General features: G+C 44.3%; 1 protein-coding gene across 3 annotated transcripts in view; it reads left to right on the plus strand.

Moving 5' to 3' along the window:
• prim2 (DNA primase subunit 2) overlaps positions 1-16,611 on the plus strand; it is a 289,744-nt gene that overhangs the window by 173,512 nt on the left and 99,621 nt on the right. The window lies entirely within an intron of this gene.

The raw sequence follows: 16,611 nt of genomic DNA on the forward strand, positions 1-16,611 counted from the left end.
TAATTGGCATGTGAAAGTGCATGCTATTTGGTTCATTGATCATATATTTTTAAGCGCAGTTTTATTGTACCAAGTTCATTATTGCAGTTTGATTGTAGTTTGAAGCAAAATCCCATCTGATGTCGGACCTTAGTTGCCATGTTATAAATGAGTTCTGTAGTTAGTGATTTGAGTTAATAGAAACAACACTGGTATTTTCTCAACTGAAATATAATGTTTTCTGGAATTATTGGAATATCTTGAATTTGTTGAGCAAGACTTGATTTTATGCGAGAGCAGAATGCAAAAATGTCCCCTTTCTCCAAAACAACCACCTTCTTCAATCCATTTTCCCCTTAATTCAAAGGAGTACAAGGAGCTCGTGAACTTTGTCACTTAAGATTCAGAACTCTGCTATTTCGTTCCTTCACTGAAGCCCCATTCATGCATTCTTTTATTCTGATCTTCCTTCACATCCTCTCCATGCTTAACTGCTGAGATCCAACTTTCTCAGTTCCATTTCCATTAATATGGTTATTCTTTCCCTTTCAGATCCACCATTATCACTCTATCTTCTTCAAACTCCACCTTTGTAGACAAATGCTCTTTTTCCTTAAAAGCCCTTGAACGTTCTTTCAATTCAAATCTGCACATTTTTCCAACAACTTCGGGTATGAATTTCTCTGTTCATGTTCCCTTCTCCACAATGGCCATAAACAAAGTCACAAGCATTGAGTATGACTCACCTAAGTAGCTACAGGATGTATCTCTCTAATCTGCTGCTCTGTGGTCCGGCAACTCCCATGCTTCATGCAGACATTTGTTTGTGGATCTGTCACCAGGGCGGTGCTGTTAGCAGCACTAATATGCCAAAATCTGTTTATACTGCAGCCAAGTGTTTCGGTGATACAATTCTATTAACTGTATTCAATTTTCAGTTTCAATATTCAACTGTATTTTAGTCCTTCAGGATGTCATCCAAGAGGTGCCGAAGTTGTTGCTAATGCTAATAAGCATTCCCTAATGGGTCAATTTCTGTTTTCTGGTACTTTCTGTGGTCTGGCAATGGCCAGGTCCCAACATTGCTGGATTAAAGAGGTACAACCTGTAGTATCATGTATCAGTAAGTAATTACCTTTGTGCCTGAGAAGGTGGATAAATTACAAATGTACTGCGGCAAAGAGTCTAATCTTCTATCGATGTTTCAGGCCAGTTGCAGTTGTAACTGCAAATTTATTATCACATTAGGGTTAGGGTTAGTTGCTATGTGAGAGTCCAGCTCGGTAATCCATACCTGGTACAACAATTCAAACACAGTGCAAAAGAGCAGAGTTGCAGAGAAAGATCAATTAATACAGAGCAATGGCAACATTATTTTACTGGTGTGAGGTTCGTTCAGGCGTCTGATAATGATGGAAAGAAAACTGGCCTTGAATCTGGCAGTGCGTGATCACACACTTCAGACAGGATGAGGGCAAACAGAGTATGGGTGGGGTGGGATGGGTCTTTCAATATTTTGGTTGCTTTTCTAAGGCAATGAGAAGCATAAATGGAGGGGAAAGGAAGGGGTGGGTGGGGGAGGTGGGGTTTGGGGGTTTGTGTGGTGGTCTGATATGCTTTCACAACTGAAAAATGTGTTGGACGTATTTTGTCTGTTGAGCCTAGGCCTATTGCAGTGAGACTACTACAGGGGAGTATAATTCGTTTACATGTGCTTTAGCCTTTTAGTATTAGCAAACTTTTATCATCTACCTGAAAACAAAAATCACTTCCTGCTACTGACATGTATGACGTTATTAATTCTTCATGGATAATTTGGCAGATTATGTATGCCACATTTTGGTCAGTTTTAAATTACCTTTTTTTGGTTCCAATCTCTACAAAGAATCGGCAATTCTTTTGTCTAATTTTAATAGACTTCTCTTAGTATGGGTAATTATTATCTTGATTATTGAGTTTACAGCAATTTAAAGTGAACCCTATATTTGCATGAGAGGTATTAGTAACATGAGCCCTGACATTAGGAAATTAGGTGGTATTTCTGAGAGTCTATCTGTCTTCATGGACAGGCATTCAAGAAAAAATAATGTATCAAGACTTGGATGTGTAGGTGGGGAGGGAAGAAGAAGCAGTTATCTCTTCTGTTTAGGAATGTAAAAACATGCAGGAACCGCAGGCCCGTGAGCTTTAGCTTCCCTAATTTGTTCAACTCGTGTTGCTGCCAATCACCTGGTCCTTGTAACTGATGAAACGTATTTAAACTGTCGTCACTTTACATGCAACAAGAACCCACAAACAAATGTGATAATTATGGATTATCTGTTTCTGCTAATGTTAGCTGAGGTATCAGTATTGACAATATCAATGGGAATAGTTCTTCAGTTCATTTCAAAGTAGATCAGCAAGATCTGTAACATACCTGGTTCAAAATCCTGTTGCAAAAAAAGGCATTTTGGATGGAGTACATCTTTCATCATTGTGGGTTTTTTTCATGGCTCTCCATCCCGTAGGACAATGATGGTTCCTTTCAGTCAGTTTGTGGGGTTTCGTATGAGGATACCCCACTCCTCAAAGGAACAGCGTGTGCGTTTAGGTGAGTAGGGGATTGCACAGGTCCAGACCCACCCTTTTAACATCCCCTCCTGGATCTGGCAGCAATGGTGTTATCACCAAGTGGGTGAATTAAGTTAACTAAGTAAGATATTAGTTGCAAATCCCAGCAATGTTCATCTTTGATTTAGTACATCTTCACACTATACACTCCACTTTATTGGCCTTCAGAGATTATTGGGCACTGGAGAAAGACAGAAAAGTTATGATAAGTTTGTATCACAGAAAAATTAAGTACTGTGGCGGCTCACCACTAGGCAGGCGAACTGGCCCCACTTGTAATCCACGGGGAGGGGCAGCCGGCCAAAATGGCGTTGTTGGGGGTTTTGCCTTCCTTCCAGCATGGGGATCAGAAGCCCATGCCAGGTGACGTCAGCGCCCTCCAGCATGGTTCTCAGTCCACCAGATCACGAGGCACGGGCACGACCACGCCAAGCCCGCCCTTAGCACTGTGGTAGAGCATCCGGCCCCTGCAGGGGCCCCCAAGAGCATAACCAAGGCCAACATCCGCTCCAGGCCTCTGCTTCTACCAGCACTGGGGAGCCAAGGCTCAGAAGTGTCGTCAGCCCTGCACGTTCCAGGAAAACGACAAGGCCGGCCGCTGTTAATGGCTGCGGCAGCTGGCCAAGGACACAGCCTCCTCTACCTGCGGGACTCAGTCAGCGACCAGCGGTTCCTCGTTGACACTGAAGCCCAGATCAGCGTCATCCCGGCCATGGCCATCTAGTCCAGGAACCGGCCTTGTGGACATCCCCTCTGAGCGGCCAACGCAACAGCAGTCCAGACGTTTGTGTACAAGACAGTCCACTTCCAGATCAGCCAACAAAATTTCGCGTGGAGGTTCACCATCTCGTCCCTCCCAACTGCCATCCTGGGTGCAGACTTCCTCCTCGCACCCAGGCTCCTGGTGGACATTCGAGGAAGGCGCCTAGTGGATGCCTGTACCTTCCAGGCCATTCGCCTCGACACCTCCTGCTCAGAGCAACCACAGATGGCCATGATCAGCATGCCCAGAGACAAGTTCCAGCAAATCCTGGACAAGTCCCTGACACTCCTCAAGCCACAGTTCTCCGCTGCCTCGCTGCGCCACGGGGTGTTCCACCACATCCCCACCCAGGGCCCACCCGTTCACGCCAAGGCACGCTGGCTCCTGCCTGACAAGCTCCAGGTGGCGAAGGAGGAGCTTTCGCACCTGTTGGAACTGGGGATCATTCGGCAGTCCGACAGCCTGTGGGCCTCGCCGCTCCACCTGGACCTGAAAGTCTCCGGCGGCTGGTGTCCCTGCAGAGACTATCGATGGCTCAACGAGGCAACATTTCCTGACTGTTACCCCATCCCTCACATCCAAGACTTTACGGCCAACCTGCACAAGGCGAGGGTTTTCTCCAAGGTTGACCTGGTGCGCGGATATCACCAAATCCCGGTGCACCCTGAGGACATACTCAAGATGGCCATCAACACCTCCTTTGGCTTGTTCGAATTCCTTTGCATGCCGATAGGGCTCAAGAACACCGCTCAGACCTTCCAGCGCCTCATGGACTCTGTGGGTAGGGATTTGGATTTTGTTCTTATTGATTTGGACGACATCCTCGTTGCCAGCAAGGACTGGGCACAACACCAGGCCCACCTACGTGCCCTTTTCTCCCAGCTGGCTGACTTCAGCCTTACCATCAACCCGGACAAGTGCCAGTTCGGGAAAGAGTCCATGCAGTTCCTGGGCCATACCATCATGGCTGAAGGAGCCACGCCCACCGCTGCAAAGGTCGCCACTATCAGGGAGTTCCCACGCCCGGACAGCCTCAAGGGGCTGCAGGAGTTCACGGGTATGGTCAACTTTTACAACCGCTTCATCCCGGGAGTTGCGCGCATCATGCAGCCACTATTCAACCTCATCGCAGCCAAGCGCAAAACGCTCTCTTGGAACTCAGAAGCCTGCACCGCATTCGAGGCCACCAAGGATGCCCTCGCAAAGGCTACCATGCTCGCCCACCCGCACACCGACTTGCATTTGGCACTCTCTGTCGATGCCTCTGCCACAGCCATCGGTGCCGTCCTGGAGCAGGAGGTGAATGGACATTGGAAGCCTCTGACATTCTTCAGCCTCTTGCTCCGCCCGCCGGAACGCAATTATAGTGCCTTTTACCACGAGTTACTGGGGATGTACCTGGCGGTGCAGCATTTCCGCTATTTTTTGGAAGGGAGGACTTTTACCATCTTCACTGACCACAAACCCCTCACCCAGGCGCTCGCAATGGCAAAGGATCCCTGGTCGGCCCGCCAGCAGCGTCACCTCTCCTTCATGTCGGAATTTACCATCAACATTCAGCACAAGGCGGGGAAGGACAATGTGGTTGCCGATGCACTCTTGCGACTGGCCTTCTGCGCGCTGACACCCGGCCTCAACTTCAACCAGCTCTCCCAGGACCAGAAGTCTGATGAGGAGATGAGGGCCTTCAAGACCACCATCACGGGCCTGGCGTTCCCGACTCCGAGTGGCAAAGGCACCGTCCTGTGCGATATCTCCATGGGCACCCTGCGACCAGTGGTTCCACAGCAGTGGTGCAGGCAGGTCTTCCATCACATCCACGATCTTTCACATTTGTCCATCAGTTCCATGGTCCAGATGGTGGCAGAACAGTTCATATGGCATGGGCTGCGGAAGCAGATTGCGGGCTGGGCCAGAGCAAGCACCCATTGCAGACGTCCAAGGTGCACAAACACACCAGGGTGCCCGTACAGGAGTTCGAGCACGTTCTGGAACGGTTCAGCCACATTCACGTTACCTGTTTACGATGGTGGACCGCACCACTCGCTGGCCAGAGGCGATCCCAATGCCAGACCCATCCACCAACTCCAGCTCCCGAGCACTGTTGCATGGTTGGGTCACCCGGTTCGACTTCCTGGGTCACCTCACCAGTGATCGGGGCGCCCAGTTCACATCTGCGCTCTGGGCACAGCTCACCAACAGGTTGGGGATCTAGCTGCACCGCACCACAGCCTACCACCCACAGGCCAATGGACTGGTCGAACATCTGCACCACCACCTTAAGTCGGCACTCATGGCCTGCCTCACCGGTTCCAACTGGGTGGACGAACTGTCTTGGGTGCTCCTGGGCATCCGCTCCACTCCCAAGGAAGATCTGCAGGCATCATCAGCTGAGCTGGTCTACGGTGTACCGCTGGCACTACCAGGTGAGTTCGTCAACAATCGCCAGCGGTTGCCACACGAACTACTTCCTCACCTCAGGGCACGCTTGGACTCATTCGAACCCCCATCGCTGCCCAGGCATGGCACCCACCCGTCTCACGTTCCCAGTGAACTGCTTTCCGTGGAGTACGTTTTCGTTCGATGGGGCCCGACTACGGCACCTCTGCAGCGACCGTACGAGGGGCCGTACAGAGTTGTACAACGTTCTGGCTCTATGTTCACACTGGACATTGGCAGAAGGCAGGAGCTGTTTACCGTGGACAGGCTGAAGCCAGCACATCTCGATCCCACCGAGCCCGTGGTCGTAGTCCAGCCCAAGAAGCGAGGTCGCCTGGCGAAAAAGGACATTGGCGCCGGTTCTGGGGGGCGGGGGGGGGAGTGCTGTGTGGCGACTCTCCACTAAGCAGGTGAACCAGCCTTGCTTGTAAGCCACACAGTGGAGCAGCCGGCCAAAATGGCGCCGTCAGGGGTTTTCCCTTCCTTCCAACGCGGGGCTCAGAAGCTCGCGCTGGGGGACCACGTCAGCGCCCTCCAGCGCGGTTCTCAGCCAGGTCCGGGCTGGGAGTATAAGTGCAGCCCAGCAGCCTGCAATAAACCAGTCTGCTCACTGAGCTCAACCCATCTGGTTGTGTGTGTTCGTTCAGGAGCAGAGTAGCTGCCACTACAGTACAGTGTTAAAGAGCGTGATGTGGTACGTGAAAGATTCACTAGTACAGTACATCTTTATCAGGCTAGGCTCCTTTTAAGGAGAGTAAAGGTTATAGAGTGGCCTGAATTCAGGTTTTAATGCTTAATAAAACAATTGTAGGAATGCATTTCCTTGTGTTGAGTGTTCGAAACTGCACTGTAAATCTCCATAAAAGAATTTTGGGAAATCTTCATCCAGACAATGTCAATAAAGTATATGGACCTCCCTGCTGAGGCATTTATGGGGAAGCTGGATAAACACAATGAAGGAAAAAATATATTTTGCTGGTATGAAAGGAGAAGGGTCAATACCTACTACAGTGGTGCACAAGTACTAACATGGACCTTTTGGAGTGAATGGGCACTTCGTTTCAGATCTCTGTTTGAACTAGTGGTAACATTTTACAATTCCTGCAGTTTACTGTGTGCTCACATTCAACAATCCAATCAAAGTTGGAGATGCTTTGATATTTCTATTATTTTCATGCCAATTTACGAATGCAATCATTGTATTCACCAATAGGTCTCTTAAATTTCTAATGTCAGTAAGTCGTACAAGTTTAATTGAAGAATGTTTTAAACCAAACTACCTGAACGTTCATGAACGCATTGTTTTTGACGATCAGCATCAATGATAAATGAGAATGACTGTAACTGACTTCAGTGGTGTCACTGTGATTCTACTCCAAATTATTTGGGGAACAGAATTAGATATTCTGTAAGTTCCTGCTGCTTCATATATTTCTCAAGTACCCTTCATCGGGGACATTTCCACTTCTTACTGCTTTTAAAATTCCCATTTCCTGTTGCTTTACCCACTAAGCAATGTCAGAGAGGTCCACATTTATCCTATTAAACAAGTAGCTGGCATTGATGTAAAAAAAAAGAGGTCAGGGTATCCAGGAACATTTTATTTTGAGTGTGATCCCAATGCAACGAGAAAAGGGGAATTGATTGAATTGAGAGGGAATAAGATGCATCAGGTAGATGTTAAGCAAGGGAAACACTTTGAAAGTGCAACAATAGTATTAATTTTAATTATGCAAAAAAAGGAACAATGCAAAATAAATTGTTTGGAGAACAACCAGTTGAATGCTGATCTGGTCACAGTAAAATTGATTCAAATATTGGCAAGCAAAATTGCAATTTAATAATAGGTGATATTCCAAGTGAGTTTAATTCATGTAGAGAATAGGAATGTCCTTATGGAAGACAAATACAGGCCAATCACAGTCAGAGTTTCCTTTACATTGAAAGGTGAACATAAGATGAACATAATTGATTAGAACTTTAAGTAATACCATGACACAATAGGTCCACGTCGGAACCCCAGAAAACACTGATCAATCCCAATATCTCGGCATCCACATCTCAGTGAAAGTAAACGTAAATGATGAAATTCATCATCACCTTCTGTACATAGCACAGCGGTTAGCCTTGTGAAAAATTGAACATTTGAAGGTCAAACTTTGAAATTGTTACAAAGCTCATTATCAAACAGGCAGCAGTGATTTTCACTCTCCTGGATACTTCTGGGATGTGGATCACATGCAGAAGGGAGCTGAAAGCATTGAAGTTCCACAACCTTTGTCTTCTGGAATCTTCCAATTCCGCTGGCATATTAAGAGAACCAATGTCAGTATTTTCACCCAGGCGATCATTCCCTGCATCTAATTGCACTCAGTTGTCTCCCATGGGCAGGCCAGGTTGTTTATTTTCAGACTGGAAATGGATGCTCAAGGACTATCATAGTAAGACGTGACCAGCTGGGCAAAGCATAAAATTCAAGAAAGTTTGATTGATTTGAACCCCTGACTCTCAAAGTATGACTGTTTGGGATGCCACTGAGAACCTGAGTCCATGTTTTGCGAGCTAACTATCTACCTTCCAATCCACCTGTCTGCCCAACAGAGCAGAGTTTGTGGATCCCTCATCGCCTTCAGCCACGTCAGAATCCACAATATTAGAATGGAAGCAAGTCATCCTCGATCTGAGGGAACTGCCTCAGAAGAAGAAAACATGAACTCACTTTTGGGTGGAGGGAAGTGCCTTGTTGAAAAGGAATGAAATAAATGAGACCAGGAGAAATAGAATGTTATTGTGACACCTACTATGAACTGTCTTCACCAGGGACATAAACCGAACAAGTATGTAATGAAACCATGCATTTGTCTTTTCCATTGAAGAATATTCTGCATTGTTGAAAAGGTCAGTAATGGTTGCACATTAACGTTAGAAATAGGAAGAGGAGGAGGCCATCTGTCCTGTTGAATTTCTGCCACCATTCAACAAGATCTGGACTCAGCTCTGCTTATCTGCCTTTTCCTCATAACCCTTAATTTCCTGAGCATGGAAAAATCTATTGAACTGTGTCTTAAATATATTTAATGAGGCAGCCTCTACTGTTTCCTTGGGCAGAAGTTTTCACAGATTCACTACTCTGGGGAAAAGCAGTTCTTCTCCATCTCTGTCCTAAATTTATTCCCTGCGTCTTTTTTTTTTAATTTTTTTATTTTTCACACCATAAATCACATTAGCCATGATATACACTTTTTCTTTTTCACACATATACAGTGACTTTATCTCCCCCCCCTCCCTCCCTCCTCCCAAGCCACCCCCCACCCCCCTCCCTCTCATCCATTTTAGGTATACAATCTAGGTTGCATTAAACCCATCAGACAATGTTGTCATTCAACAAAAATACACCAGAAATTCTACTGAGTCCATTCTTTTCTTTCCTTCTCCTTCCATCAACTTAGGTAATGTTTGTCCCCGGTAGGTTTTCGCTATTGTATTTAATGTAAGGCTCCCATACTTGTTCGAATATTTCAATATTATTTCTTAAACTATATGTTATTTTTTCTAATGGAATACATTTATTCATTTCTGTATACCATTGTTGTATTTTCAAATTATCTTCCAATTTCCAGGTTGACATAATACATTTTTTTGCTACGGCTAGGGTTATCTTAATAAATCTTTTTTGTGCATCCTCCAAATCAATTCCAAATTCTTTGTTTTTTATGTTACTTAGGAGAAAGATCTCTGGATTCTTTGGTATATTGTTTTCTGTTATTTTATTTAATATCTGATTGAGATCTTCCCAAAATTTTTCTACTCTCTCACATGTCCAGATTGCATGAATTGTTGTTCCCATTTCTTTTTTACATCGAAAACATCTATCAGATACTGTTGGGTCCCATTTATTTAACTTTTGAGGTGTAATGTATAGTCTGTGTAACCAATTATATTGTATCATACGTAGCCTCGTATTTATTGTGTTTCTCATCATTCCAGAACATAAGTTCTCCCATGTTTCCTTTTTTATCTTTATATTTAAATCTTGTTCCCATTTTTGTTTAGTTTTACCATTTGTTTCCTCATTCTCCTTTTCTTGCAGTTTAATATACATATTTGTTATAAATCTTTTGATTAACATTGTATCTGTAATCACATATTCAAGGTTACTTCCCTCTGGCAAACTCAAATTGCTTCCTAATTTATCCTTCAAGTAGGATCTCAGTTGGTAATATGCCAGCGCTGTATCTCCAGTTATATTGTACTTATCTCTCATTTGTTCAAAGGATAAGAATCTACTTCCTGTAAAACAATTTTCTATTCTTTTAATCCCTTTTTTTTCCCATTCTCTAAAGGAAAGGTTATCTATTGTAAAAGGGAGTAGCTTATTTTGCGTCAATATTAGTTTTGGTAGTTGGTAATTTGTTTTATTTCTTTCTACATGAATCTTCTTCCAAATATTGAGGAGATGATGTAATACTGGAGAAGTTCTATGTTGTACCAATTTTTCATCCCATTTATATAATATGTGTTCAGGTATCTTTTCCCCTATTTTATCTAATTCTAATCTCGTCCAATCTGGTTTTTCCCTTGTTTGATAAATTTTATTCCCTGCGTCTTGAGGCTATGACCCCTACTTCTCGTCTCATCTACCAATGGAAATGACTTTGCTGCCTCTTATCTACACCTTTCTTCATTTTATGTTTCTGTAAGGCCCTAGATCTCACAATGAATTGCAGCGAGTCCAGTCCCAGGCGATTCCATCTCTCTTCATAGGCTAATCCCCTCTTCAGAATTGACCTGGTGTACCTCCTCTGCACTGCCTCCAAAGCCAGGTATATCCTTTGTCAAATAGAGACCAAAACTGCCCCCAGTACAACCTGTACAATTGCAGCAGAACCCCCCCCTCCCCCCCTCGCCCCGCTCTTAAATTCAACCCCTCTAGCAATGCAGATCAACATTCTGTTTGCCTTCTCGATTATCTGGAAACCACAGAACAGCACTCCCATGCCCCTCTGCACAAAAACAATTTAAATCATCTGATCTTTCTTTCCTTCCAAAGTGGACAAACTCACTCTTACCAATATTGTACTCCATCTGCCAGACCCTTGGACTTAACCCATTTGTATCTTTCTGCAGACTGCATCCTCTGTAGAATTTGATGTTCCACTCAATTTAGTTCACTATCAAACTTAGAAACACTGCACTTGATCCCCTCTTCCATATCATTAATAAGATAATAAGGATGTTAAAAATTGATATGAAGTACAGAAAGGCTGGCTAGACTTAAAGTAGGAAAATCACCAGGTCCAGATGAGATTCATGCAAGTTTGTTGAGGGTTTATATGGGTGGCAGAGGTCCTGTTCATAATTGTTGTGAAGCCAGAGTGAAAAGACAAGTTGATGTTTTGGATGAAATTTAACACAGTGCAAATAGATACTTTTTCACTTTCAGAATGAGTGGGAACATTCTGCAGATACAATTAATCAGCAGAGAGTCATGGGGAACATGTGAATAAATATTTGAAACAACAGATTGGGAAGATGCTTACAAAGATTTGAGAGATATGGGGCTTTGTGAATAGAAGCAAATCAGAGAGTAATAAAGCAAATAAAATAATTAAGTTTTAGGAAGGATGCAGTAAAATCCCTGTTATCCAGAATTAAAGCAACTGGCAGCCTCAAGCAATAGGCAAAAGTTTCACAGAAAATAAATAGGTAATAAAACCCAAAAGTTTAAAATTGGCGTCTCTAGTGCACTAATCAAGCAACATACCATCTCAAGCAACTGGAAAATACACTTATCTGGCATTCACCAATGCCTATGGGTGCTGGGTACTGGGGTTTTACTATAGTATCAAATGTCATATTAAGGTCTTCCAAAAATAAGGTTTTAACAGTCCAGAGCAGCGAGAATTCTCTTCCTCAGTAACGAGGTAAAGAAATTTCAGAAATGTTTAAATTCATAAAGGACCCTCGCAGTGTAAATGAAAAAAAAACAGCTGCTGAAGTCTTTACAGATTTAAAAAATACTCTTCTTGAATAAATCACTGTTTTCACACAAATCAGTAAGTACATTGAATACACAGCATGGAAACAGGCCCTTTTGCCCTTCTCAACATGCTGATAGTTACGGTACACAGGAATCTCTCGTGTTAAAAGTAAACTGCTTGTGATGTTTCTTTTTATTATAATAAAGAAGCTTGGGTTCTTTTAAAACAAGTATACTTTATTAGCTACAGAACAAACTCATGACTATGGAGGCATCCATCTTGAATCCAAACTGAAGCTGCAACCAACAAGACTCTGACTCCTAATGGTCAGGAGGATCACTAGCACTCTATCCCCTTTCCTTGATGTTTAATCTAACAAAATGACACACAAATTAATTTCAATTTAAAGTTCAACACAAACATTAACAACAGCAGCACAAAGCTTTTAAGAGTGCAGTTCTTTTTCTTTTAGTGCTTTGACAACACATGTGGATCTTCTTAACACAGATGCTTGTGTCAGCAGGGATAAACGCTGACATTGACAGAATGGTTTCAAGCTGTGAGATCTTTTTGAAACATCAGGCAAAGCAGACAAAGGAACCCATGATAATAACTGACATATCAGCAGAACCATGGCAGAAAGTTGGGGCTGATCTGTTCCACATGGATGGAAATAATTACTTGTTGGGTATTGATTATCTATCAAACTATCCGGAGATTGCACTACTTCCTAATGTGTCTGCTGCTTGATGTTTCAAATAGGTCTCCCAGCTGGAAGCCATCTTGTCAATGTCAGCATTTGTTCCCTGGCCAATAATCAGCAGTCTGGCCCTTTTGAATTTCTCCATTCCAAGATGCCGCTCATGCACCCTTTTCAGCATCTCTTGTCGCAGTGATTGAGGAATGACAATTCTGCTCTCTCTGAGAAGATCCCATTGATAACACTCAGCTCAGCTCTGATGTTGTAGTACGACTGACATTCACCTCTAGGCCATCCTTCATTCAGATTCTTGATGACCTTCTGTAGAACTGAGTCAATTTCTGTTTTAGATGCGATCTGCTTGGATTTTATGTCAGATATGTGAAGAGATTCAGTGATCAGGTTCACATGGAGATTCACATATGTCTCTGGAACTCTCATTGTGTGCTTCACTCTGCATCATTGCCCTGGATAATGAATCAGCTAGCACAATAGGTTTCCCTGGTGTGTCCGCCAATTCAAAGTCATAACAATGAAGTTTCATCATCACTCTTTGGATTCTCAGTGACATTTCACTGAGATTTTTCTTGATATCAATATTAATGGCTTGTGCTCTGTCTCTGCCACAAATGTTGGTCAACCATACCAACTTGAATTTCTTGAGTCCATCGACCAGACCTAGACACCCTTTCTTGATCTGTGCATATCGACATTCAGATGTTGTCATCGTCCTTGATGTGTATGCTACTGGCCTCCAATCTTCTCACACAGCCTGAAGTAGTACAGCATCTATTCCAACTTTTGAAGCATCCTTGGATATTTTTGGCCTTCTGGATGTGTCAAAGAAGGTCAAAAGTACTGGTTCTGTAGTTAGAATGGTCTTCAGTCGTCCCCATTCTTCTTTGTGGTTGTCCGTCCACTTGAATTCACATTTGTCCTGTAACAACGTTCTTGGGTACATTGTTTTGGAAGACAGGTTTGGCATGAATTTACCAATGAGATTGATCATTCCCAGCACTCTACATATGCCTTTTTTGTCATCGGGTTTGGGCATCTTTAGAATTGCTGTCACCTTGCTCCCAGAAAGGTGATTCCCTTCACAGCAAACTGACACTTTTCTCTGTTTAACTTTAATCCATACTTCTGGATGCGTTGTAGCACTTTGATGAGCCATTGCTCTTGTTCTTGTGTGGATCCCCATAGGATCATGTATGGCTTCTATGATGTGCTCCATTGTCTTGTAGAACACTTCTGGAGTGAAAAAATTCCAAAAGGCATCCAAACAGGAGTATCAGCCAAATGGTGTATTAAATGTACAGTATTTTGTGCTATTTTCACACAAATTTATTTGCCAGAAGCCCTGGGATGCATCTAATTTATTGAAAAACTTTGTACTGGCCATCTCGCTTGTCAGAAACTGATAATGTTCCCCCTTTATATTGGCATTCAAGTCTTTTGGGTCATGCATACATAGGTCACAGCGTCTTCATTGTTGGGGTCTTTCATGGCTTGGTTCAGCATCATGCTGAAGAAGATTGAAAAGAGGGTTGGTGCGAGAACACAGCCTTGCTTCACGCCATTGTTAATGGAGAAGGGTTCAGAGAGCTCATTGCTGTATCTGACCCGACCTTGTTGGTTTTCGTGCAGTTGGATAATCATGTTGAGGAACTTTGGGGGACATCCGATGCGCTCTAGTATTTGCCAAAGCCCTTTCCTGCTCACGGTGTCGAAGGCTTTGGTGAGGTCAACAAAGGTGATGTAGAGTCCTTTGTTTTGTTCTCTGCACTTTTCTTGGAGCTGTCTGAGGGCAAAGACCATGTCAGTGGTTCCTCTGTTTGCGCGAAAGCCGCACTGTGATTCTGGGAGAATATTCTCGGCGACACTAGGTATTATTCTGTTTAGTAGAATCCTAGCGAAGATTTTGCCTGCAATGGAGAGCAACGTGATTCCCCTGTAGTTTGAGCAGTCTGATTTCTCGCCTTTGTTTTTGTACAGGGTGATGATGGTGGCATCACGAAGATCCTGAGGCAGTTTACCTTGGTCCCAACAAAGCTTGAAAAACTCATGCAGTTTGGCATGCAGAGTTTTGCCGCCAGCCTTCCAGACTTCTGGGGGGATTCCATCCATACCTGCTGCTTTGCCATTTTTCAGTTGTTTGATTGCCTTATATGTCTCATCCAGGGTGGATGCTGAACCAAGCCATGAAAGACCCCAACAATGAAGACGCTGTTTACATCCGGTACCGCACGGATGGCAGTCTCTTCAATCTGAGGCGCCTGCAAGCTCACACCAAGACACAAGAGAAACTTGTCCGTGAACTACTCTTTGCAGATGATGCCGCTTTAGTTGCCCATTCAGAGCCAGCTCTTCAGCGCTTGACATCCTGCTTTGCGGAAACTGCCAAAATGTTTGGCCTGGAAGTCAGCCTGAAGAAAACTGAGGTCCTCCATCAGCCAGCTCCCCACCATGACTACCAGCCCCCCCACATCTCCATCGGGCACACAAAACTCAAAACGGTCAACCAGTTTACCTATCTCGGCTGCACCATTTCATCAGATGCAAGGATCGACAATGAGATAGACAACAGACTCGCCAAGGCAAATAGCGCCTTTGGAAGACTACACAAAAGAGTCTGGAAAAACAACCAACTGAAAAACCTCACAAAGATAAGCATATACAGAGCCGTTGTCATACCCACACTCCTGTTCGGCTCCGAATCATGGGTCCTCTACCGGCACCACCTACGGCTCCTAGAACGCTTCCACCAGCGTTGTCTCCGCTCCATCCTCAACATCCATTGGAGCGCTCACACCCCTAACGTCGAGGTACTCGAGATGGCAGAGGTCGACAGCATCGAGTCCACGCTGCTGAAGATCCAGCTGCGCTGGATGGGTCACGTCTCCAGAATGGAGGACCATCGCCTTCCCAAGATCGTATTATATGGCGAGCTCTCCACTGGCCACCGTGACAGAGGTGCACCAAAGAAAAGGTACAAGGACTGCCTAAAGAAATCTCTTGGTGCCTGCCACATTGACCACCGCCAGTGGGCTGATAACGCCTCAAACCGTGCATCTTGGCGCCTCACAGTTTGGCGGGCAGCAGCCTCCTTTGAAGAAGACCGCAGAGCCCACCTCACTGACAAAAGGCAAAGGAGGAAAAACCCAACACCCAACCCCAACCAACCAATTTTCCCTTGCAACCGCTGCAATCGTGTCTGCCTGTCCCGCATCGGACTGGTCAGCCACAAACGAGCCTGCAGCTGACGTGGACTTTTTTACCCCCTCCATAAATCTTCGTCCGCGAAGCCAAGCCAAAGAAGAAGACATAGGTCACAGTTCTTTTTGACACACACCATTGAATCCATCCATTCTGTGGGCTCCTCCACTTTCTTTATGACCCCTAGTGCTGCCATTTCGTCAAGTTCCTGTTTGAGATGTTGGAGCTCGCCTCGGGGCTCGAACGACTGGCTATACGTTCTCCTTTAATTGCATCTTATAGGCGAATAGTAGAACTCCAAACTCCTTGAAGATGTCTGGAGATTGATCCAGTACTTCCTCTACGCTGTTCCATGCTTGGTCACAGTTAATGTGGAACACCCTCTTGACGAGGCTTAACTTGAAAGTTTGTCCATTGTAGGCTTTGAGCAGTACAGGATGTATGGCTTTATCTTTATTGCCCTGATGGCATACTGTAATGGTCCATGCTGTCAAAAACAGAAAAATGCATACAGAAACACATTTATTAAGTCACGCTAGAGTGGGAATGAGTGATATTGATGTCAGGTAAACCACCTCACCCTTGTCAATATCTGATCTCATTCAAAGATCACAGTGAAATGGCACAGTATTTATGTGATATTTTGACAGAAGATTTCTTACAAGTTGATAAGCATCTCTTTGAATCATTTGAAGTATTTATAGTTCCTGGCTAACACCAATTATTGTCTTTTCTTAAGAAATGTAAATGAGTGACGGCAATCTTCCATTCACATGTACATTCAATAATGTTGAGACTTCATATCTTACAAACAGATGAAATCCTGTCTAGGAGTTCTTGTCTTTAATACACAGTGACAGCCATATGAGTTTCAACATTTAACACATAAATTAGATCAGGAATTAATTGTGTTCTTAAGA

Source organism: Narcine bancroftii, chromosome 6 (genome assembly GCF_036971445.1).
Source record: "Narcine bancroftii isolate sNarBan1 chromosome 6, sNarBan1.hap1, whole genome shotgun sequence".
Taxonomy (NCBI): Eukaryota; Metazoa; Chordata; class Chondrichthyes; order Torpediniformes; family Narcinidae; genus Narcine; species Narcine bancroftii.